The following is a 22,837-nucleotide window of genomic DNA, read 5'->3' as shown; positions in this document are numbered from 1 at the left end:
CTCAAATTTGAAAAAGAATTCAGTGTAATAATTTTAAGAGGACCTATCTACTGTGTTCTGCATTAGATGTAAGGAGTTCCTAGGAACTTTCTACCATATAATTTGGGAACGCCCCCTATACAGAGATATTGGCAGAGGATATATGAGACTCTGTCTGAAAACATGGGTGCATTGCCCAGGCCCAACCCCAAGGTACGGTATTTTTGGAATTATGGAAGGTTGGATTAATATGAGGGCACAGATAACATTGGCTGGTGTTGGCATCCTGGTTCAAAAAAGAGATATAGCAAATGAGAGCCCGGCATGGGAGCATGGATTACTACACAGCTGCAGGAAGAATGATATATAACCCATCCAATTCTATTCATTGTTACTTTAGCTCTCAATTTACAAGTAAGTAGTTTGCCTTTCTTTCTGTTTCACTGTAATTCTTTGCTTTGATTTTAAGTAGTGAGTTCTCCTGTCTAGAATGACCTGTTCCCTAAGTTATTTCTCTAAGTTCTTAAGTTTCTCTGACCGGAGTTTGTTGCACCTCAAGGACACTGATACAATCTTGCCTCTAAAATCAACATTTAAAGTGTTCTAGAAAATATTAATGCTTAATTCTTCCAGTAAATTTTCTTTCAAATAATTCCTTATAGCTTCCTCAAAATATTCTCGTTTGCCAGGCCACAAGGTATTGTAATTTATTCTCCATCATGTTTCTTTAAGATAGGGCCACTGTTGGTGGGGGGATTATCTGATAGCAGAATGTGTCCTATGCTAGTATTGGCTACTGTGGGAGTAATGAAGGCTCCACTAAGAAATAATCAAGATGGGTTACTTCATATGAGTAGCTGAGCAAAAGGGTATCAGGGTGTTGGTGCATTGAAGTGTTCAAGGCCATATTCTCAAGACACCCTCTCCCTCTCTTGTGATTGAACCAGTTTGTGCTGTCCTTAAGTTGGATCTATCTTTTATGAGGTCCATTACTGTGTTAAGCCACCACCAGTAAATAGATCCTTCACACGTTCTGTCAAAAAGCTGCCTGTATTGCGTACTGAATGTATTTTCTGGGGAGTTGGGGCATAGACATTAGATTTCATGTAGTATACATTACGCTGTATAATTTCTAACACTAACAAACACCCTCTATTGTTGGAGTACATTATTTTGTGACGACTTTATCACTATTTCTGCCATTTTACTAGCACTAAGTGATAAAACTTTCTGGGAAGCAATTCAGATCTGACGTGGAAGCAATTTTGTTTTAAGCAAGTAGACATATTGTATTTTGTCTCTTTGAGCCTATTTGAAAACTGCTAGTCATTTTGCTAGGATGTTAAGACCCTTGGTGGTGAAGCTAATGAGGTTCACCATTTAAGTATAATAACCAACAAGCAATGTCCAAGCAGTGAAACTAAAGAAAGTGGTGAGTGTGTAAGAGCCTCTAATTCTGTGAACGTGTATCTAAAACAATAATAACATGCAACATTAACTATCTACATGCAAGTGATGGCCTGTTAACCAACATCCACCCTGATCCTGAGCATAGTTTCTAAATGGAGAGAGGTAATGTCCTACCAACCATAAGGTCCCTCCAATCCCCCGTTTTAAGCCCCAACTACCACAGATAGGAGTCTGCAAACTCATAGTATGGTGGCAACTTATGAATAAGCCTTATCAGGTTTCCAGAGGGTGAAGGTAAGCAGGTGCTCTCAATGGTGGACAGCCCATGTCATCAGAACCGCTCAGATGTTGAGACGCACTGGCTCATGACACTGCATTATGCTCTGTAGATGGTTTATTATGATTCTTGAGTGGAAGGCCCTGCTGGTGCTCCCTGAAAGAGTGTATGTAGGTCCTGTCCTTCTGCACGATGCCGGATGCTTCTAAAGCAACCTGTTTTGTACATTTTCATGTTTGAGCTGTAGGATCTCATTGTGCTCAAGCCTGGATTGGCCATTCTTCCACTGTTGCATGCTAGGGGGCTGCCTTCATACTTAGATGGGTTGCCATAATCCAAGCTGAAAGCCCCCTAAAGGCCTCCTTCTGGTTGCAGCCTTCTGCAGTTCAGGGCATGACTGGTTTGATAATTTTTGCTTGGAGTGATTTTTGGTTTCCAGTACGGCACAGGTTCTGATTCTGTAGAGGTTGTTGCAGTCTCAGCATCTGTTATTTTTGTTCTGATCTGTTGTTTGTTAGAAGTAGTCTAGCAGTTGCTGCTGTGATTGGGAAAAGTGGAGTTTGTTGTCTTTGTCTGCTCTGACATAGCTCTTTAATCTACTCATTGCCTATAGCTGTGCTGCCAGCAATTTCTTGCTTTATTCGGTGTCTTTTATCTTGAGTGTGACAAACTGCTGCTGCCAAGCAGTTCCTAGAGAATTTACCTTTGCTATAGGGTGGGGGAAAATCTCTAGTCAATGCTCTTCAAATTATGTGTGTGGGTAAAAAGAATACCAAAGGTAAAGTGGTATTTTGTTTAGATCAGTGCAGAGCAGGACGTAAGCCTTTACAGCCCTATTCAGAAATCTAATTTTCCTATTCATAATTTCTAGATTAAAGTGCCTTTTGAGAAAATAAGGTGTTTTTAGAATAGAGAGAGGTGATTTCAGCTAGTATTTACCACAAAGCACTCACCTAACCCCCCGCCATTTATCAACTCAGTAGCGATCAATGCTTGTCATTTGGGATTTCTTGACCAACATGGTGACACTCTAGTAGATCTTGTGCCTTATGTCTTCTGTGACTATGTGCAAATGCAGTGTTGGGTTATAATAAGGGTCTTGGTGAGGCAGAATTGAGGACTACATCATTCACCCTCAATCCGGGGGAACAACCGCATTTATTTCATCACTGGAATTCTCATCAAGGCTTTTAGGGGTGGGGAATGGGGGTGGAGGCACAGTCTTCTGTTAAAAAGCTCACTCAATCTGGTCTAGGAAAGGTGATCCAGTTCAAAATAGAATTACTATCTTGTCTTCGTTGATACTGTCAATATGAGCTGGTAATACTTGAGATGTTCTTCAGGGAGTTGTACACAACATTGCAACCATGACTGTCTTCGCAGTTTTACTGTACTGTACTGTAGCTGCACATGTTCTGATCCCTAAATATGATTGATAGAAATGTTGTCGTAAGAGAACAAAAGTTGCAGTGGCCTACTCGCATGTGCTCCCACGTTGTGCCTACTTCATTTTGCCAAAGTGACAAGATACTTAGGGCCAGATGTAGCAACCCGTTTGCATGACGCAAACTGCGAAAATCGCAGTTTGCGCCATGCAAACGGCCTAACGCGATGCACATTCACAAATTGCGAGTCGGTACCGACTCTGAAAAAACCGGCTCTGAAAAAACGAAACCAAATGGTTTCAGAAGTTTTTTCATTTTGCAACTCGTTTTCCTTTAAGGAAAACAGGCTGCAAAATGAAAAAAAAACCTGCTTTATTTAAAAAGCAGTCACAGACATGGAGGTCTGCTGACTTCAGCAGGCCATCATCCCTGTGAGTGCAGGGACTCGCTATGGGGTCTCAAAATGCGACCCACCTCATGAATATTGATGAGGTGGGTCTTTGCGACCCCATAGCGAGTCGCAGTCGGTGTCTGAGACACCGTTCTGCATCCGAGATTGCGACTCGGATATTGCGAGTCGGACAGACTCGCAATTTCCAAGTCACAATCTCGGAGTTTCCTACATGTGGCCCTTAATGTGGTTCTGGGTGAATATCTGACATGTTGGAGACTTATATGTTTTGGGCACTCTCTGTTTCGCTGTTGAAGTCAGACAGATATTTGCCATTTCTGTTGACCAGTTTTTGTTTCACTGGCTTCTAACCCAGATCACCTGCCTGATATGGAACTATGCAAAAAGAAGAAATATTGGACAAAATTGTAAACAATTCATACATTCACCCTCAGCCACAATCTGGGTTTAATTGATTGATATCTGCTTGTCATGCAATTGCAGTTTTGGACCCAGCCATGTGCAAATCAATCTTGACCCTCCTCCCCATGGGAACAGTCCAGCCCCAACTGCTAGGCCAGGTCCTACATGGACTAGAAACAAGCATCCTGGGACTTTTTCCGGTATATCCCTCCTCATCAGCCAGGTTACAGTGAATCTGGTGGCATAGAGAGCACAGTTTATACATCTGGGCATACCTTTCCCACTTAGTGACAAATGCGAAAAGACGAGATCATGGACAGAAGGCTGAACAAATCCAACATTCACCCGCCAGTCACAGATCTGAGTTTAATCCACTGTTTGTTTTGCTCACCATGCCATTCCAATTTAAACTCAGCAATATGCAAATCAGAGTTGACCTTGCTCCCCATGGGAACAGTCCAGCCCACACTGCCAGGCCAGGTCCTCCCTGAACCGGAAACAAGCATCCTGAAGTTTTGGGGTATCTAAGTGAGAAGGGCAACAAAAATATTGATATATAGACCTAGATATGTGACTAAGGATAAATGTTTGACACTGTTCAGCTTTCTGTCCATCATCTGTTCCTTTTGAAATGGAATTGTGGCACACTGGAGCCAGTAGTTCCCAGTGTAGAAAAGAACCATTTTGAAACAGGCACGGATGCAGAAGGCAATCATTGTCTTTTAGTGATCCAAACTGCTGAAGCAGGGTCCTGCACTAGCTGTATCTTCAGTCAATAGTTGTAAGACATGGATGAGGAATTTATCAGTGTGTGATTCACGACATGAATGTGTCCTACATCATCCAGTGTAAGGTGGTACAATTTATGGATCTTCACAGCACATCACAGATCAAACTTTGCTATTAAAGTTGTCATATTCTTCCTTGATGTCTTATGCTGAAGCATTAGAATGTATTCTTATTCAAGTTCTGATTAGATTATGTTATTGGCGGTCAATAATGAATTAATACTGAAGTTGATTGAATAAAGTTTGAATTAACCTCATGAATTAGTATTGTAACTAATAGGGAAATAAAATTGATAAAACATAAAATTGAGTTGTGGTTATTCATGAATGTTGACGCTATTGACTGATCAATGTTTTTTCTTAATGTTTATTGATCTGTGTATTGATGGTCATCGATTAATACACAGCTAGGATACTCCATGCGAATCAAAAGGTTCATCGACCTAATCGCGTCCCCTTGTAAGTTTACTTACTAAGGACCGGGCGCGCTAACATTATCAATGATGTTATCAAAGATGTCAGGAGTGCCGTTATTTGTGGGGTAATTAGCAGTGCATGGCGAGGGCGCAAGTTATAGTTCCCTTAGTGCATTAGTTATAGATACTTAGGATAACTCTAAATATAAAAGGTGAATTTCTGTGGTTTTGTGTGTTTAAAAAGGGAGCCTACTATAACGTCCCTGTAATCTTTTTTTTTTTTAAGTGAATATCTATGCTTTTTTTAATTCTACTTCCTAACTGTAACGTCCTTGTAACTTTTGTTTTTTTGTCAGTGAATTTCCATATTTTTTTAAATATATAGTAATTTTCATTACTATATGTTAATCCAACCACTGCCGTGCACGGCCAAAGGCGGTTGGGTGCAGGCCCTGGTGATAAACCCCTTTAGGCACCCATCCTTGCGCCGTGATGGCCTTTGGCCGTGTGCAGCAGGCAATGTGTGGTCTGTGGCAAGACCCTGCAACCAACCCCCTCCAAACCACCCAACCCCACATGGTCCACAGCCCTTTGGCCATGCATGGCAGGAGTTGGCCGCAGCCTATCTCTTGGGTGTGAGAATAGGTGTGAGAGGGTGTATCTGGGGGTGAGAGTGGCTGTGAGAGTGTCTGTCTGGGTGTGTGAGTGATTGCATCAGTGTCTTAGTGGGTGTGTCAGAGTCTGAGTTGGGCTGTGAGTGGGTGTGTCAGTCTGAGTAGGTCTGTGAGTAGGTGCGTGAGTGTCTGAGTGGGTCTGTGAGAGAGTACATGAGGGTGTGAGTGGGTGCACAAGGGTGTGAGTGGGGCTGTGAGTGGGTGCACAGGGTGTGAGTGGGGTTGTGAGTGGGTGCACAGGGACGTGGGTGGATCTATGAATGCATGCATGAGAATGTGACTGGGTCTGCAAATTGGTGCTTGAGGGTGTGAGTGGGTCTGCAAATGTGTGTGTCAGGGTGTGAGTAAATCTGTCAGTGGGTGCATGAGGGTGTGAGTGGGTCTGTGTGTGAGTGTATCAGTGCCTGAGTGGGTCTGTGACTGGGGCATGATTTCTCAGTGCTATTATGATTGAATGAAATAATGTATAACTAACTCTCTCAATGTTTTTTTTTCTTATTGCCGATATTCATGACTACGTCGCAGAGTTTCACGGGGGGATCACATTGAGAGCTGCGATGTATTCGCGAATGTCACAAGATGTGGAAAAAATCATTGTAAGGTCATAATTTGACCAACAAAAAGTCCTATATGACAGCCCTTTGGTCAGGGTAACTCCACCCTGTGCACTTGTGCCGCTTTTCAAGTCCGTTGTCAGCCCCAGGGACCGTGTTACATTCTCTAAAATGGCAGCCGCAACTTTCTTGTAAGGTTGCGACCAGCCAATGACAGCATTACTGTTGGAGCGCACATTTGCGAATGCGTCACGATCATTGCGAAAACATCACAACAAATTCGCGGCCAGAGATATCCAAATTTATTTTCTCTTTCATTTCTCAAAAACTGCTGGATTTACACTGGATAAGTGAAAGCACAATCTGCGTACCGAAAGCTAGCTTTTTGCCAAATGTGGTGTAATTCCGTCTACGGTTCAGACTGAAGTCGTGTTCAATGGTCCTATGGGAATTAACATGGGAAACGCTACTTTTTTGATCCAGCCTTTTTCTCGGCCCCCGCTTGATGGATCACCCCGAAACTCTCTGCGTGCAACAAGAATTACTGGGACACTTTTTTGGGAACATTTCATAAATATTCATCTAACGGTGCCAAAAATATAGGCAAGTCAAAAAATGCTTTTTCTATGGAAACATGGTCCTAACTATAACCACCTACTGGCGACTGCCGGTAGGTAAAACATATATATATATATATATATATCCACACTTTCCTCCAGTGAATACAAGAAGAGGCAGCACTCCAGAGCGGGTATTCAACAATTTAATTTACGGTCCCAGCAGGAATGCATTTCGGCATAACTGCCAAATGTGGTGTAATTCCGTCCGGCAGGCCGATGAAGGCAGTTATGCCGAAACGCGTTCCTGTTGGGACCGTAAATTAAATTGTTGAATACCCGCTCTGGAGTGCTGCCTCTTGTATTCACTGGAGGAAAGTGTGGATTTGGAAACGCGGTGGCGTGCGTTTATATGGCAGCACCCGGCGAGCAGGTGTGGAGTGACCACGCCGAAGAGAGTGTTTATATAAATGTATATATATATATATATATACATATATATATATATATACATTTTCATTTTACAGGGACTTTATAGTTAGGAAGTAGAATTTTGAAAACCTTTGAAATTCACCAAAAAGACAAAGGTTACAGGAATTTATAGTTAGGTTCATGATTTACACACACAAAACCATACGAAATTCACAAGTTATAATTATAATTAGCTCAATAAACGATAACTCTTGCCCTAAGGTAACTGTAACGTGTGCACCCGCCATGCACAATTTTCTCATCAATAATTTAATTGCAAATGTTGCAGTGATATTATCAATGATGTCATAGAAAATATCATGAGTGATGTAATAGTTGGTATCATGAAACCAGTCCCAGAATGCTTGTTTCGGTCCAGGGAAGCCCTGGCCTGGCATTTCAGGCTGGACTGTTCCCATGGACAGCAGCGTGAAGACTGATTGCACATAGCTGGGTCCAAACTGGGGTGGCATGGGGTGGGCAAAAGACAATGGATTGGGATGTGGCCTGAGTGATTGCCATTGGCTGAGATTAATTCAAGCATTCCATCCATCACCTTGTGGTTTTTGCATATTTTGGGGAGTATGCAGAACCCCTCCTCAAGCCGATTCCAGCCCTGAGAACTCCATCCCCCAGGACCACTTCATGTGGGTGACTGAGTCAATCCCACACAGGCTGGAATCTGTTGGCCTGACCTTCTCAGCTAGCTAGCAGCACCTCACCGAAACCTAAAAAGTAAAGGTAACTTGTGGCAGCCTAAAAACATGACACTCAGACTCCTCAGGGAAGTTGTGGTAGAACAGAACTTACCCCTTTCTCTGATTTGCACAAGTCTCACACTTGCGAAGACAGACAAGGGAATGCAGGATAAGGTTCAATGCATTTGTTGAAGAACTGCATTCTTTGGTAAAAGGCATGAGCTGCGATTATTAGGAGGGTAAAACATAACAAAGTGGTGATGATTGTGACCATTAGAGTAATACATATAAACAGTCTCAACATCCTGGCATAATCATTAGCCTAAGAATTCCTACCTACACTTCTAGTATCTAATGTGAGACCATAGCAGTGTTATCACTTTTGCCCTTACTAGCCTATGGAATGAACCCCCAAACCCGAAAGGCAGGTGTCTGCCTGTTGTTGATTTGATTTATTTTTGTAAAGCGCGCCGTATGCCTGAAGGCATCTCAGCACTAGGAGTCTACTGACATGTCCACTGCATCAACTGTGATCAGAGCTACAGCGGAAGGGCAAAAAGCCAGGTTTTAAATTGTTTTCTAAAAATCTACAATTTGGATTGACCTCTTAAATGTCCCCGAATATAATTCCAGAGCTTGGGGGCTTGGGGGTGTGGAAAACAAACCCTCTACCACCCCTAAAGGCTCTGTGAATTCTAGGCACCACCACTTGTTTGGAGACTGCAGATTGTAAATACCTGTTTGGTAAATACCAAGCAAATCTTATTTTGAGGTATTCAGGGCCCAACAAATTAAGAGCTTTGTAAGCTGTACACAGTGCTTTAACATCAGCCCTCTTTTTAACCGGGAGCCAAAGTAGTTCCTTCAAAGCTTTCGAGACAGAGTCTAACTTTTTAAAATATTTTTAAGCAGACGAGCTGCTGTGTTCTGTAACCTTTGCAACTTTTTTAGCATCCCTTGCTGCAAGCCGAAATAGAGGGCATTGCAATAATCCAGTATAAAAAATAAAAAAAACAGGGAAATGATAACTGTTTTCCTAAGATCATAAGGAGTAAAGGGCAAAATGTTCTTAAGTGTTTTTAGCAGAAAAAAACATGCCGTTACAAGCTGATTGGTCTGATCCATGAAAGTGAGTTTGGAATCAAACATGATTCCCAAATGTTTCACCTTCGATTCAGGAGAAGACAGATGGCCCAAAGTCTGTGGCCACCGGAGGTTATCCCAAAAAGAGATATCATTTCTAAAGATAAGTACCTCTGTCTTCTCAGAATTTAGCTTAAGGCAGTGGCTGCACATCCAATTGACTATGACTTTCATACAGTTATTAAATCGATCAGTCACCTCCCCAGTGTTATTATTAATAGATTCTTCTAATTCAGTAGTCCTCATTGGAGATGGTTGAGAAGCCAAATGTTGTTATCAGTTTTGCTAATGAAGCCACTTATAGATTAAGTTAAATAATGTGGAACTTAATGATGATCCTTGAGGGACGACACATGGCAGAGCGAACGGTTTTGAGGTGAAGTAGCCTAGGGCCACCCATTGTTCCCTGTCATCAAGAAAGGAGCAAAGGCGGTTAAGGGCAGTACGACCAATACCTCCTTCTGCCATCCGATGTTTCAAGACTGAGTGGCTAACAGTGTCAAAGGCTGCGGATAGGTCTGAAAAGACCACCGCAGCCTTCCCACCTTTATCTATGATATCCCGAATTACCTCGGTGGCTACTATTAGAGCCATTTCTATGCTATGGGTTTTCCTAAACCCGAACTGAGTCTCATCTAGAGCCTCCTTCTGGTCCATAAATTTGGAGCTCAAGATGTTTAAATGCCTCTCTAAGATTTTTGCTGTAATAAATAGCCGGGAAATCAGATGGAAGTTCTTTTTTTTTTTTTTTTAAGTTATTTTATTGTCATTCAGAGAAGTACAGTGTGTTCACATTACAGCCATATTATTTCACTTTTGAAATCGCACCTTTTTGCAGTTAACATAATTTGCGAACCATGCTCACTTAATGTTTTCGTCTGAAACCCTCTTCATTCAGGTATTGCATCTGCTTATAAGCCCATTAATCGTGGGGCTAGAAGTGTCTGCCTTGCACGCGTGTGGGTGGTTCCCTTCAGTCTGCGTTTTGGAAGTTCCTATGGCAATGTACATTTTTGTAACCTATGACTCTACCTGAATGCCATTTACAGGAGGGAATCCAAGGAGATATTAAGTAAATATGAATAAACAGTTTTCAATGAACATAACGAACAAGAAAGTCTCTGGGGATTGGACCTTTAACCACCGTCAGGGGTAGCCCTCTTGTTTCATCAGGCTCTGATTAACCACTTGGTCAGCCCAGGTGTGTTCATATCATGGTTATGGAGGGGGTGATGTTCTACACCACATACCTTATTCTACATTCTGTGTCTCGGCTAATGTTAGTTTGCTGTGTACAATTTGTACGGAAAGTAGGGGTAATCGCTCCTGCCCAGGAGTTGTCTCGGACCTGTGGGATACTGCTCCTAGTGTCCCCCTGCACAGCATCTCCCTCATCACCGCCCACATCTCCGTCCTCTAATTCAGTGTGCTCTGAACCCATATCATCATCCGGATGTACCCAGCTCTGTACTATCTCTGTACATGCTAGAGGGTGTCTTTGGAGACCCTGGGCATCCTCCCTGTGGAGTATGCTTTCCTCAGCTTCAGCCCATGAAGTAATATCCTTTGTCCATGTTTCAACTGTCAGTCCTATCTGTAATTTCCACGCCAGTGCAGTCCTGCACCTGGCTAATGCAAGAGCCATACCTAGAAGACGAGACCTACTCTACACCTCTGGGATTGAAAAAACAGTCTCAGGAGACAGGTTAAAATGGTGTATGGTGACATGCGTCTAACTGCTGTGTGAAGGTGAAGCAGGATCTCAGTTTAAAATACCTTAAGCAGTGGGCATCCCCATTTCACATGAGGAAAATCTGCATCAGGAGATTGACACTTTGGCATTCCTGGGCCTCCCATCCATAGTTATTCCGCAATCTATATGGGGAAAGGTAAGTCCTGTGTAGAATGTTGAATTGTACATGTTTCAATCATGTATTGCGTGAAATTGTCTTGGGGTAGGCCAACATTCTGTCTCATTCCTTGTCAGGGATTTCACTTCCCAGGGTGTCTTCCCACTGGGTCCTAAGAGCCGCCAATGATTCCCGTCCCATGTCATTTAGTGCAGTGTGCAACCATGTCACCTGCTGCCTCGCCTTAGCCAATGGAGAGCAGCAACTAGAGGGCTGGATGTTGTGGGGGTTCCTCTCTTCCCTGGTCCCATAAACGTGTGTATGAGCTCACCAATGCCTCGTAGGTGAGAAATTGTCTACTGGACAGGCCATATCGCTTTCATAGCTCCTCCAGCGGGATAATGATACTCATTTCAAACCATTCCCCTACTTCTGTCACTCTGGCTAGTGTCCAGGTCAGAAGCTGGGCCTCCGTGAAGCATCTGAACGGTGTCCCGTGGGGCAGCCCAACCTAAGGTATTGATGGTGCATACAATATTGCCCTGACAGTTCTCACAGCGGACCGATGCAAACTATGCAAAGCTCCCTGCAATAACACGCTTGGCCAGGGTATCTGCACACAGTATGTACTAGCTTAACAAGCAAGAATTTCCAATGCAACATCAGATCAGATGTGTCAAAGGGACTCTGTCTGGTGTTATCTAGCCATCTGGTCACCTACTGCAGCTGTGCTGCTATGTAATACAGTTCAAAATCTGGGACCTCAAGACCCCCTTGCACAGGTGGGCGCTTCAGCATGTCTAGGGAAACCGTGTTGCGGCCTCCATCCCATATCAATTCCCAAAGCAGAGTGTCTAGCTGTTGAAACCATGCCCCAGAAATCTTAACTGGGAGATTAGCAAAGAAATATAATAGCCTCAGGAGCATCACCATCTTGGAGACCGAGACCTGAGCCCATAAATGATAGGCGCAGGGATATCCAGAAGGCGACACAGTTCTGTAGTGAGTGTGTTGCACTGCCCAGGTTCTCCTCACTCAAATTTGTCAAGTCGATGGTGCACCAGGATACCCAGATATTTGAAAGTTACTAGTGACCAAGCAAATCCCAGACCCGCCAACTCGCACTGTGCCACCGTGTGACACACAATATTGGCTACCCTCACATGGTCTCCCGGTGAGGAGCCAATATCACATGGTGGCAGGGAAAACGAGCTGATGCTTTTAACTGCTGTTGTCCATTAATGGGTGTGAAAACACCCCAGAACATCTGCAGCAGCCTCGGCAAGCTTGTATCTTTTTTTTTTTTAGAAGGGCGTTTGGGGCCTGGGTGGGACAAAATTTCCTCTTAGGTGCTTCTCGGCACAAGGCCATGCCCCCTCTTTAGCTCCGACCTCTCCTCACACTGTCAGGTTTTTGGAGAAGTTGGCAGGTCTGAAGTCCTGCTGGGAGGTCTGTTGGAATTGGGGAGTTTTGATTGCAGGCGAACAGACATGTTTGGGACCTATTAACCTTCAGATCTGATTTCACCCCAAAATCGTCCACGTGTCTAATCGCCTCCCCAGCCATCGCCGATCCCCCGGACAGGTAAAGGAGTAGGTCGTCTGCATACAGTGAGAATATATGCTCATGGTTGTCTGCCCCTATGCCACTGCCTCTCCCCTCTCTCTGAAAGTGTTGAGACAGTGGCTCAATCACGAATGCAAAGAGCAGAGGTGACAGCGGGGTGCCAGTTTTAACCAGAACAGTAATTCTTGTATATATTAGGGATATCCGCTTAATTCAGGCCACACCTATACCAAACATGCGCATTACTCCCTCCAAGTGATTTCATTTGACAGACTTGAAGGCCTTTTCAAGATCCACCAACATAAGTAGGGCTCTGGGCTGGCCCTGGACCTCAGGGTGATAGGGTGATAGAGTAGGTGAAAAAGTCTCCTAAGATTAAGAGATGTGCTACAAAGCGGGATAAAACCATTCTGGTCCCCATTAATCAGGCCCAGCAAATGTGGAAGCAGTCTGGTGGCAAGAATTTTACTAAAATCTAAGTTAAGCATAGATAGCTGGTGGAAAGCTGGTGGAGCTACAACCTGATGCCCTCTTTCTAACTGAAACGTGGCTTAATGAGAGTTCTGGACCCGATATGGCGTATGCGCTTCCTCCCAACTATACCTATCATGGAAGAAATCGTACTGATCGAACTGGCGGGGGTATAGCTTTAATTTTTAAAACTGACTATACATGTAAATGGGTAGACCTGGATTTTAAAAATTGTGAAGCCGGGTTTTTCAAACTTCAATTATCACCTAATTTTACTCTTTCCGGGGCCCTTATGTACCGTCCTCCTGGCCCCGCGGGTCATTGGGCATCGACCCTTCCTGACCTGATTGCTCCTCTTCTATTAGAAACCACCAACTTCTTGATCTTAGGTGACCTGAACTTACATTTTAATGATACATCTTGCACTACGAGCGCTACCCTTCTAGCTAATTTAGCGGCATTAAATGTTCTTCTACATAATTCAGGCCCCACGCATAAGGCAGGATATTTATTAGACCCTATTTTTTCCAATCTTGCTACCATTTCATGTAAACAAGCCACTCCTATTCCATGGTCGGATCATTTTTTGGTGGAATTTATGATTGTACAAACACGGGGTCCTACTCCCTCCGTATCCCTCGCCAAATCCAGTACTTATAGAAACTGGAAAAATTTAGATATTAATACTCTGAACTTAACGCTGAAAAAAACCCTAACATCGATTACGAGTATAAGAGATGACGGGGTTATCCTTGATTGGCTTACCTCTGCCATTGATGAATGTCTTCCTCTATCAAATAAAAAGAATAAACAGGGCTACCAGCATCCCCCCGCCCCCTGGTTCTCAGAAATACTTAAAACAGAAAAAACTAAATGCAAGAACTTGGAAAGGAAATGGCGAAAAAACTATGATCCTGACAGGAAATCTACTTACAAACTAGCCCTTCTTAACTATCACCGACTGTGTAACACCGCGCATGCCGAATATGCCACCGAGATTATTTTACAATCTCAGAATTGCCCCAAAGTGCTGTTTGAAGTAGTAAAGGAACTCTCTGGTGACTCCCGCTTATCTAAGCCCCCTGATCTCGATTTAAAAAAATGCAATGATCTGGCAAATTTCTTTGTGGATAAAATTGACAAAATTTATTCCGAATTCCACAACTACTCTAATAATCCCAGCACCAGTATTAAACCCCAATCCATCCACCTTTTACCTTCTCCTATTACTCAAGAAACGACCCAAGCTAATAATACTAACCTACTTAATGAATGGCTCCCCATGGATACTGCCTCTTTCTTTAATATCCTCACAAGTATTAAGTCTGGTTCCCCGCAAGACCCTATCCCCATTACGGTATTTCAAAAGCTAGACCCCTCCATACTTCTCTCCATCATGCAGTTCCTTAACATGTCACTTACGGAAGCTTATGTTCCTGCTTGGTGGAAGCACGCAATGGTCCTTCCTTTATTAAAGAAAATTAACTCTGATCCTGAAATTTTCTCTAACTTTCGCCCAATTTCTCTTCTTCCTTTCTTTTCCAAAATTTTGGAAAAACACGTTAATTTTCAATTGACCCAGTTTGTAGAAACCAGCAACATCCTCCATCCTTCTCAATCTGGTTTTCGTGCCGGCTATTCAACTGAGGCGACTTTACTGGGTGTGACTGAAAATATCCGCCAACAAATTGATAAAGGAGAAACAGTAGCTCTTATCCTACTGGACTTAAGCGCAGCTTTTGATACTGTATCTCACTCCTCTCTCCTAAAAACTCTTAACATCAAGGGCATTGGCGGCAAAGCCCTCTCGTGGTTGTCCAGCTTTTTATCCAATAGGACTTTTCAGGTTTTCTCTCACACAGCTTCCTCCCCGATTCACGCATCCCCTTATGGAGTCCCTCAGGGCTCCATTCTTAGTCCACTACTTTTCAATATATATGTCAGTCCTTTGGCGAGCATAGCAGAACAAGCTGGCCTAACTATCTATTCTTATGCCGATGACACTCAACTTATTTTTTCACTCTCCCCCAAAGAAACCTCCAACTCTCCCTCTTTTCAAATAGGATTGTCTAAGATAGCCAACTGGATGCATTTTAATAAACTTAAACTTAATGGAGGAAAGACAGAACTCCTCATTTTTGGAAACAAAAAATCACTCTGGGGCCCCCAACATTGGCCCTCTGAGATGGGTGTCCCCCCAATCCCCTCTCTTTCTGCACGTAACCTGGGCATCATTATTGATGACCAGTTGACTATGAAACAACAGGTGACCAAAGTAGCTTCGACCTGCTTTGCCATCCTGAAGTGGCTTCGTAAAATTCTCTGGATGCTTCCTGTGGCTGCTCAAAAAACCGTGGTCCAAGCGCTGGTTATTTCTAGACTGGACTACGGAAACGTGCTTTATTTGGGTGCGAATAAAGAAGTACTACACAAACTTCAAATTGTTCAGAACTCTACGGCCAGGCTTCTTTGCCAACTTCCCAGAATTGCTCCTACTTCTGGTGCACTTCGTGAACTACATTGGCTGAGAATTGAGAATCGTACCAAGTTCAAAGCCCTATGCTATATTCATAGAATTAATATGGGCCTAGCTCCCAACTATCTTAAAATCTTGGTTCAACACTATCGGCCTTCTCGGTCACTTAGATCCTCCAATCAACACAAATAACAGGTGCCCAGAATCAGACGTGTCAAAATGGGGGGACGTTCTTTTGCCTTCCTAGCTCCCTCTCTTTGGAATTCTCTTCCTTCTTACTTACGGCATGAAAGGGTGCTCATTAGATTTCGTAAGGAGCTTAAGACATGGCTTTTTAACCAGTAATCGCCCAAGTTGATCTCTTGATCCTGCCTTTGTCTTGCATTGTCTTGGCGCCGGGAAACCTCCGGGTAGCTGTGCGCTATATAAATCCAATAAATAAATAAATAAATAAAGCAATAACCTGGGCTTTAGTTTTTGGGACAGGTATGACCGTTGCGCTCATATTGTCTCTGATAAGCATCCCTCCCTCAAAGAGTCGAATTAAAGTGTCTCCAACCTAGGGGTCAACAGGGTTGCATATGTCATGTAGAACTCCACTGGCAGTCCCTCAGGGCCAAGGGTCTTGGAAGTGGCCATGTCTTTAATGGCCTGTCTAATCTCATGGACAGTCACTGGAACTCCTATGCCGTCTTGTGCCTCATGCACTAATGTTGGTAGGGGGAGGCAGTCCAGGAACTCAGTTAAAGAATTGTCTGGGAGGGCCACTGGGATGTAATGTCTTGAAGTATTGTCTGAACTCCTCGTTTATGGGTAATAAATATGCATCCCCATGGCTGAAATCAGGTGTGTGATGGATGCACCTCTCAGTTCAGGGTGGATCAGCCATGCTAAAAGCCTCCCTGACTTGCCTCCCTCATGCTGTGCTTTGTCAATGTATGTTTTGTAGTCATGACAACATAGTCTTTCCAATATTGTGTGATACCGCTCTTTGGTATTGAGTAAGAGCTGGTTATTAGCCGGGGTGGACCCCAAAGTGTTGTCAATCGTGTGGAGTGTGCAGTCTAGTGTACACAATTCCGTATTGAGTTCCTTGCTTACTCCCACTGATTGCCCCTTAAAGAGTCCCCAGATGATGACCTTAAAAGCCTCCCAATCCAGTAGAGTAGATGATGCTATATCTTGTTTTTTGTCAAAGAATTCTACAATGGCCTCCTTTAATCTTTCCCTGTAAAGCAGGTCCCTCAGTGCCACTGGTTGGAGTCACCATGTTGGGATCGCCGGTCTGTTGTATGACAGCCAGAGCCCCACTATGAGAGGATTGTTTTCATATAGTGTGCACCCCATGTACTCCGTGAAGATGGCATATAGGCACAATTTCCCATGATTTTCTCTAATCATGTGTGTATGGCATAGATGTGGAATTAGAAGGAGTAGTCCCGCTCCTCCCAATGCTGTGATCGCCAAATGTATGTCAACTCCCAATGTTGGAGCCACTCCCTAAAGCCAAGTGCCAGCTTATGGACAGATGTCCCTGCCTGAGGGGGAGTACAGCGGTCCAGTGACACATCAGTAACACAGTTGCAATCCACACCTATCAGGTCCCTGCTGGTTTCAATGATGCCGATAATGTTTGGAAGAACCGCAACTGATCATGGTTAGGTGCATAGATGCTTCCCAGTGTCACTTCCTTCCCCAGTAGCCTACCCCTTACCAACACATAGCACCCCTCCACATCTACCAGTGTTTGCAGAGTTTTAAAGGGGGTCCCAGCTCTCATCCATATTAGTACGCCTTGTGCATATGCAGAGTAGGTGGTGGGGTATAGTTGTCCCCGCCATCTATGGCGCAGATGCTGTACTTCAAACCCCGCAAGATGCGTCTCCTGCAGCATGGCAATAAGTACTCCCCTGCGTCCTAAATAGCTGTTAATGGTGTGTCTCTTGGTGGCCATTCACATTGCTTTTAAGCTCCAGGACATACACCTCAGCTCTATGTTCTTGTGATCCATATGTAAGTATTCTTAAATTGTAATTACCACCTACTTTCCCCAACCAGGTCAATAGCATCACCTTCCAGCAATGGTTTCACAGAGACAAAAAAAAAAGAAAAGAGGGGGAAAAAAACAGACACCTCAAAAACAAACTCCCCTTTCCCAGGGGCGCACAGAAATGGCCGGCAGCCCAAACGTATGGTAACTAGAGGACTGAGTCATAATATGGGCTCCACCAAACTCAAGGGGTTGAGTGGAAGAGTAAGGGGGAGTGTGAACCAAAGAATCTGGTATCCACTCCAGCCTAAATGCGGCGGTCCCACTAGTAGCCGATCTGGACCCCGACCCAGTAGGCTGTGGAGCTGCAGCACTGCTAGTCCACTGTATGAGTTCCCCAGTCAGCACTACCTCTGACATGCTGGATACCATTAGGGAGAGGAGGCCCCCCTTGCAAAGGCACAGCCACAAAAGGAAACACAGGGGGCAACCAGTCGTTAGTCACCCCGAGCATCACAATTCTTATGTCACGTGTCTCTAATGTCATATTAAGTCCTCCTCCAATTGTGGGGTCACCACTGGCAAATTTCTGTTTGTTAGGATCGATCCCTATGATTTGGAGTCTACTGACCTTTTGTTGGACTGAGAGTCTGGATCTGACTCTGACCTGGTTCGTGCCACAAACTCTGCCGTGGCCTGCTCCCGTTCCACCTCAACTTTTGTTGGCTTCATAGTAATGCTCCTACTCCTGGCTTTCTGGGGGCCTCTTCCTTGATCTATGTGTGTTCTCCCTAGATTCATTTTTGGGGCCAATTGGAGGTGACCCTGTTTTGTAAGTGTAAAGCCAGTCCCATGTTGTCTTGGGGTCATCACAGAAGTTTGTTTTACAATTGAGAATGATCTTCAGTTTTGCTGGGAACATCAGTGAGTAGGAAACATTAGTGAGTACTGGATCCACTCCTCTCTGACTGCCCTTTTCACTTCCATATGAGGCCCTTTTAGTCTGAAGTGTGGCTGTGTAGTCTGGGAATATTGATACTTTACTGCTCCCAGTTGCATAAGGGCCATTTTCTTGTTCTCTTTTCAGAAGGGCATCCCTGTCCCTGGAGTGAATGAGTTTCACCACTACTGGGTGGGGTGTCTGGGGGGCCAGGGGCTGGAGGCTGAGCAGGCACCCTATGCGCCTATTCAAGGGCAAAGAATTGTATCAGGTAATTTGGGGCCACTTCCATTTGTAACCAGTGTTTCAAGTAGGCCACTATGTCGCTACCTTTGGTGCCCTCGGGTAAGCCCACTATGCGGACATTGTTCTACCGATTGCATCCGTCTGCGTCTTCAGCCCTATATTCTAGCATGCGTACTCTATCTGTCAGCACTGCCATCTGCCGCGCCAAGTCGGCCTGTGCTGGGTGCACCTCCCCGAGCTCCACCTCTTTCACCTTGTCGGCAAGCACAGAGCTCCCACTGCACTTTCAAAGGACTTAATATGTGTTGCCAGGGCACTGTTCCCAGCGATCGCACTCTTCAGTCAAACCAGACCTCTCCTACCAGCGCACTGCTTTCCAGGCGGCAAGAGGGCCAGCTATCATCTCCAGGCCAGCGCTCCTCACCAAGCGGGTCAATTCAGGCTGCAGCCTCCTCCCGTGAGGCAGCCCAGCCATGCCACGGCCACCACGCACCTCCAAGCTTTTTCCACAGCGCTTGCAGCGGGTTAGGCTCTCAGGGGAGCAGCCGTGCTCGATCTAGTTCTCCATGGGGGAATGCGGGGCATTCCCCTCTGCGTTAATCACTGCCCACCAGCCTCCAGGTAATTGTCACTCACTTACGGGTCAGGTGTAATGGTAATGGTAGCTGCTGCGTGGGCCGGCAAACACCACTTACTCCACGCTTGTCTCTGCATCCAGTGTCTGTCTCAGCAGCGCTTCGTTGGGCAGTCTCGTCGATCGTCGTCATCCCCTTCTTATTTATGGGGTCAGATGGGCCACCAGCATTGTGGGATCTCAGGGGAATTGAGTAGGCCGGAGCAGAGTGGCAGATTCACAGGTCTGCCATGTTGGCTGGTTGGCCATGGCCCCCCTGCAGTAGTTCTTCTCTGCGTTGGGATTTAGAGTTGTTTTTTTTAGTAGCAGGAGAATAGAAGCCTTTTTTCACTTTTTGGGAAAACTTTGTGCCAAAATGAACTTATTCATTATTTAGGTAAAAGGTCTGGCAATACATCTTGTAATCTGTTGCAGGATTTTATGGAGACAAGGGTCTACTGGGGCTCCTGAATTAGTAATCCTTACTAATTCCACTACTTGCTTCATTTTTAGAATTGGAAAATTATGAAAGCCCAAACTATTAGTAGCTGAAGAAAAGTCTTCTGCTGCCTGGCAGTTAGTCTTCAGATTTACATTGAGCTCCTCAAAAATGGGCTTTACCTTTTTACAGACAAAATAAGCTAAACCATTGCAAGGCTGCTGACTAGGAGTTAGTGAGCTAGCCATGGGGGGATGTGAGAGCAGCTGCACCTTTTGGAATACCTCCCTAGGGGATTGGTGGCTAGTTTGATATTTTCCATAAAATTCTTAGGCCCAAATTTATGAAAAATATGGCACACCTGCGCTAATGCAGTTGTGAGCTATTTTCTATAACGCTGGCTAACGCCATTCCATAACAACATCTGTACGCCATATTTATATAATGAGGCACAGTGGCGCTAAGGAATGGCTAGCGTCTCAAAAAAAGACGCTAGCCGATGAGTGATGGCGTTAGGGGAAATGGCGCTAGTGGGTCAGAAATGACATTAGGCTGGTTAGCGGCAAAATATCTGCCGCTAGTCAGCCTAGCGTAATGTTTTGACTCACAAGCAGCCAAAAAATGACTCCTGTCTAACTATAGACAGGAGTCACTATCCCTCCGCCTTTGCCCACCACAGGGGACCAGTGTCCCCTGGGCAAGCCCTACATACCCAGTTCCAGGCAGGGGACCCCATGTAAGGGGCTCCCAATACACACCACACACATACACAAACACTTACCTGCACCTTACTTGGGATGGGCTCCCTCCTCCTGTAGTGTCCCTGTGGTGTGGATGGTGGTGGTGTTGCTGGGGCTTCGGTTGGGCATCTTTGTGCCCATTTCATGGTGTTTCTCCAGGTCTGACCAGGCATTAAATAATGGCGCTAAACAGGATTAGTGCTGTTATTTAGGCCCGTCTCCCACTTGCACGTCATTTCTGCATCAGGTGTTAAATATGGCGCTGGGGGGCTAGCGTCATTTTTAGGAAGGGAACACCTACCTTGCATCTCATTAGCGCAAGGTGGGTTGGGGGTTCCTAAAAATGGCGCTAACTCCAAAACTTTGGCGCTAGACTGGTCTAGCGTCAAAGTATAAATATGGAGTTGGGTTAGCGCCACTTTAACACCAAAATAAATGGCGCTAAAGCGGCGCAAACCTTCCATAAATATTGGCCTTTGTGTTTTCCACCTTAATCTTTGACTAAGGTTTCAGGATTCTGCTGCCAGTCCTCTCAGTTGGCTGGAGAGACAAGGCAAAGATCAGTGCAGCTGTCAACAAAGTAGCACACAGCATAAGATGGTTGGCTGGAATGTGCCCTATACCCTCCTTTGGTCTGTGTGGTGTTTATGTAACAAAATGTGTTGTGTTCTGAGAACAGGTCTAATTTAATATGTCTATGGTGAGAAGGTTGACTCCATAACTCTTGGACTAGCAATACCAAGTAAACTATTGTGTGCGATGACAGCCTTGAGCAGAGCGAAATGTTGTGCAAAGAAACTAACAACAATGCTTTCCCAGAAAGGCAGCTGATTAAAATAGAAAAACAACCCTGCTGAAAAGCAAGCTAAAATATAATAAAAGTAATAATATGATTGAAATGTGTATATATGTAAAAGGGCACAAGCCACAGGCCTGGAGATAAAATGTAGATTCCCAATCTAAGCGCTGAAGGGAACCCATTACACTCTCCCCATTGTCGGTACAAGAGTGCATGGTCCAATACCTAAAAATGAGCTATACTAAAACTAACCACTTAAAAGCAGGCTAAAAATATCCATTAAAGAGATAAAAATGTCCAAGTTGACAAGCAGACCAGGCCGAGATGTGCAGCCAAATTCAAAACCGGACAATTAAAAATTTCTGAAAAATATCCAAACACCAAATTAACAGTTATCATGATCTTGCAAGAGGTCTCTAAGCGCAATGATGGGAAGGGAATCCAGGGTGGAACCCACTTTAGCAGGTGAGATGGGGTCCCCAGGGCCTTTAATGGGTCAGGATGGGGGGGACCACGTGTCCCCCTTCCCTTAAAAGAATTGCCCCCTGGGCTTTTTCAGACTAGAAGAAGGGGGCCATGTGCTCCCTCATTTTCCTATATTTCTGCCCTGTGGGTGGGCTCCCCAGGGTCTCTTGAGGTTTGGGAAAGGGGCCCGCATGGCCCCTCCCAATAAAAGGTAATGTTGGCCATGGGGCCTGGGCTCTCCGGGGATCTTGACAGCCCGGGGAGGGCAGACGGTCGTCCCCCTCCCCATATAAACAGTTTTCGGAGCTGGAGGTGGGTTTCCTGGGGCCTTTGGAGTTTCGAGGAGGGGGCCACGCATCCCCTCGTTCCCGATATGAAATCAGTCCCGGGGCAGGCTCCACGGGGCATTAGGCATTCAAATGCAGCCCAGCCACCATTTTGTTTTTTTGTTTTTGTCGATCCTGCAAGAGTCTCACAGGATTGCTGCATTTTTTTGTTTTTTTTGGGTCTTCTTTCTGCCCCAGGAGGGCCCCTCTAGGTCCCCTCCCATGAGACCTAGGGGGTTAGAGTATCACTACCTTGTCCCTGTACATCTTCTTTTTTTTATGACTTCAGACAGGCGTCTAAGTCCATGAGCTGTGCAACAGCTGCCAGGAACATATTTCTCATGTTGCTGTCACAGGGGTCTGACTCCCACAGGAGCATAATGGCCCAATGGAAAGAAAGCTCACTGGGCTAATCAAATCTCTCTGTTTTTATACTGGCGCTTCCGTGAGAATCTCTCGAGCCCAACTGTCCAAATATCTTTTTTTTTTTTACCATTCATTTCTCAAAACTACTGAACGGATTTACACCAAATTTCAAAAAGTGCATTCTGTGAACCATGATCTAGCTTCCTGTTGAAGCAGTTTTTACTGTTCCTCATCTTAAAGAAGTCTATGGAAAATGCATGAGGATTTTGCATTTTGGTACCCTCTTTTTTTCTCAGCCCCCACTTGACGGATCACCCCAAAACTTTCCAGGAAGGAGCTGAGGTGATTGAACTTTTTTTTTTGCAAGATTTGTGAAGATTCGTC

The sequence above is a fragment of the Pleurodeles waltl genome, chromosome 1_2, assembly GCF_031143425.1.
Source record: "Pleurodeles waltl isolate 20211129_DDA chromosome 1_2, aPleWal1.hap1.20221129, whole genome shotgun sequence".
Taxonomy (NCBI): Eukaryota; Metazoa; Chordata; class Amphibia; order Caudata; family Salamandridae; genus Pleurodeles; species Pleurodeles waltl.
The sequence above is the reverse complement of the archived record's forward strand: the minus strand, read 5'-3'. Positions refer to the sequence as shown.